Here is a 3,611-nt window from a genome sequence, read left to right on the forward strand (position 1 = left end):
ATCTTTTGTCTTAAACTCATCAGATATTCTATATTAGTATTCATCTGGTGGTGAAGGCTGCTGCTTGTTCTAACACCCTTCCCTTCCAAAATCTGGCCCAAAAAGTCCTTTCTTTATCTCATCGCCTCCTCTTCCTCCTGGGACCTGGAAAATCTACCTCTATATCTTCCCCTAGTGCTTGACTTCTACAGTCTTCTTTTACCCAATCAAGAGACAATTAACAAACCTCTGTCTACAACAAGTAATCCAATTTAAAAAGGGGAGTACATAGCTAAACAGAAAATTCACAACAGAACAATCTTGAATGGCTGAGAAGCACTGTTCGAAGTCCTTTGTAATCAGAGAAATGCAAATCAAAACAATCCTGAGATTCCACCTCATACCAATAGAATGGCTAAAACTCAACTGACAACACATGCTGGCAAGGATGTAGAAAAAGAGGAACAGTTCTCCATTGTTGGTGGGATTGCAAACTGGTATGACCACTCTGAAAATCTACCTGGCAGTTCATCAGAAAATTAGAAATTGTTCTACCTAGACACAGCTATACCACTCTTAGGCATATACCCAAAAGATGCTCCATGATATCACAAGGACATGTGTTCCACCATGTTTGTAGCAGCCTTATTTGTAATAGCCAGAATCTGGAAACAACCCAGATGTCCCTCAATCAAAGAATGGATAAAGAAATGCAATTTACACAATGTACTATTACTCAGTTCTTCAAAACAATGACATCATGAAACTTTCTGGCTAATGGATGGAACTAAAAAATATCATCTTGAATGAGGTAACTCAAGCCCAAAGACATGCATGGTATATACTCACTGATAAGTGGATATGAGCCAAAAAGTACAGAATACATATGATACAACCTACAGACTGTAAGAAGAATAACAAGCAGAAATGCCCAAGTAAGGGAGCTTCAATACCATTTAGAAGAGGGAAGGAAATAATCATGGGAGTTGGAGAAAGAGAGGGAACTAGATGGGAGAGGGGAGGTGGAGGGGGGAAATGGAACAGGATCAGATATGGGCAAGAAGGGGACAAGAAAGAAGCCCAGAGGTCCAAGAGAATAAATGGAAATAAGCAGCATGGGGACACTCCAGAAACTACCACAATCCCAGGATGTGAGACATTCTCAGCACTCATTGGGGGTGCCCTTAGCCAAAATACTCAACAGTGGGGAAAGAGGATTTCAAAGACTCCACATCCAGAAGATAGTCATGGCCTCAAGTAGGGGCATAGGATTACTCACCCACAGTCAAAATGTCTGACCCAGAATTGTTCTTGTCTAAAGAACTACATGGACAAAAATAGAGGAGAGACTGGAGGAAAACATGTCTAATTATCAGCCCAAATTGGGATCCATCTCATGGGGTGGGGGTTGGAGAGTGGCACCAATGCCAGACACTACTATGCTATGATATGCTTATAGACAGGAGCCAGGCATGGCTCTCCTCAGAGAGGCCCTACCAGCAGCTGACTGAGACAGAGAATATGCTTACACCCAAACATTGGACTGAAGTTGGGGACTCCTATGGTTGAATTAGAGGAAGAATTGAGGAAGCTGACGGGGACCCCATAGGATGACCAGCAGTCTTAACTAGCCCAGACCCCAGGGAGCCCTCAGAGACCGGGACACTAACCAGAAGCATACATAGGCTGCCCCTAGGCCCCTGGCTCATATGTAGCAGAGGTCTACCTGGTCTGGACTCAGTGGGAGAAGATAGGTTTAATCCTGGAGAGCCTTGAAGACCCAGGGAAAGAGGAGTCCTGGTGGTGGGAAGAGCACCATCTCAGAAGCAATGGGACATGAAATTGAATAGGGAACTGTGGGAGGGGTAACTGAGGGAAGGAGAATGACTGGAATGTAAATAAAGAAAATAATTTAAATTGAAAAAATAAAACAAACAAAATGTATGGCAAATGGTAGTAGAATGAAAATTAATCCTACGTGCAAGGAGATAAACAGATTAAGAGAGTGGACACCTCAGCGCAAGACTGCACCCAGTTAAGCTTTTGTCTGTTTTTGTAGTTGAACAATGGATAGTTATATTACTATGATCTAATTATTACTTTTATTTGGACATAAGGAGATTGTATGTCAAATGACATGGGATGACACAAGCTTTTGATCAGGAACTTAAAACAAAATCACCATGATAATCTTAGGAGGTCCAGGTGTGGTGGACCATTCCTTTAATCCCAACATTCAGGATACAGAGCCATGCAGACCTCTTGAGTTCAAGATCAGTCTACAGAGCAAGTTCAATGACAGTCAAGCTTAGGCAGTGAGGGAGTTATAAACCAGAAAGCTGATGATATTGTAATAGAACAAGGGGCCATTTTCCAGACCCAACAAGCAGCAGAACTTCAGCATTCTTCAACCATATGACCCTGGCTCTAGAGTGAAGAATAGAATACTGGGTCAATAGATGTTGGTTAGCTGGAGCTAAAAAAAAATTAGTGCTGATTAAGAAGAGACTAGCCTCACTGAGGTGAAAATCTTATGGGAAGTGTTTTCTGAGAGCACAAAGAAGCTGTATTCAAGAGAGAGCCAAGGTTATATCTGATGTTGCAGATGGACTTGTTAATGTGTGAAAATCATCCAGGTGATATTTGTTTTGAAGGTAAGGAGGGGTCATGGAGAACAGCTGAGGCTTGTCACTGTGAAATACCAGGGAAGGCCATTGGTGATGGTACAGCCTCAGTAACAGATGAAGGCCTAGAACTGAAGAAGTAATGCAAGGAAATTGAGGCTTAGCAACATGAAGAGACCCTAGGAAAGGCTATCAGCCTAGTTGCAGCAGAAGACATCAGCGTATTGGAGATGCCAGTACCCATTCAATGCCAGTACTAGGTATGCCTCCCCCAAGACTCTTGTGTTTGATAAAGTCTATGGGGACCAGGGAGTGAAATGTGATGGTTTAAATATGCTTCGATGATCACCAAAAATAGCAGCAGCAGTGGAGTGGGGTAGAGTGGAGTGGAGTCAACCAGAGCCTAGATTGTTAGAGAAGGCAGAGCTGGAAAAGTGATCCAAGCCCTTTTGAAAAGCCCAGAAGATCACACGTGGATCTCAAACATTGGAACAAGAAGCTGTAACATTGAGGTTGCCTTGGAGACCCCAGTATGTTTGAAATGCCAGAGCTGTGGGCTATCTGCTGAAGAAAGCTAATAGGGAGTGTAACCAGCCCAAGAGAAAGAAATGTGTTGCATTCATCAAAGTAGAAAGAAGAGTAGATCTGATGAGTCCTTTGATATCAGACATGGAGATGCAGAGTTTGGAGTTTGCCCCAGCTGGTTTTTGGTCTTGCTTTGGTCCAGTATTTCCTCACTATGATATTTTGGGATGGTAATATTCTGTGATATTGGGGGTATGTGATCTGCTTTTTTATTTTAACTTTATAGGGGATTAACTTTAGACTTTTAACATTATTGAGACTGTTATAGTCTACAGAACTTTCAAAGCTGGACAAAATATATTTTGCATTATACTATGTTTAGGTATTGCCCCCATAGACTCATGTCTTTGAAAAAGTCAATGGGGACCAGGGAGTGAAATGTGGTGGTTTAAATCTGCTTTGACCAATAAGTGGCACGATTAG

The sequence above is a fragment of the Apodemus sylvaticus genome, chromosome 5 (assembly GCF_947179515.1).
Source record: "Apodemus sylvaticus chromosome 5, mApoSyl1.1, whole genome shotgun sequence".
Taxonomy (NCBI): domain Eukaryota; kingdom Metazoa; phylum Chordata; class Mammalia; order Rodentia; family Muridae; genus Apodemus; species Apodemus sylvaticus.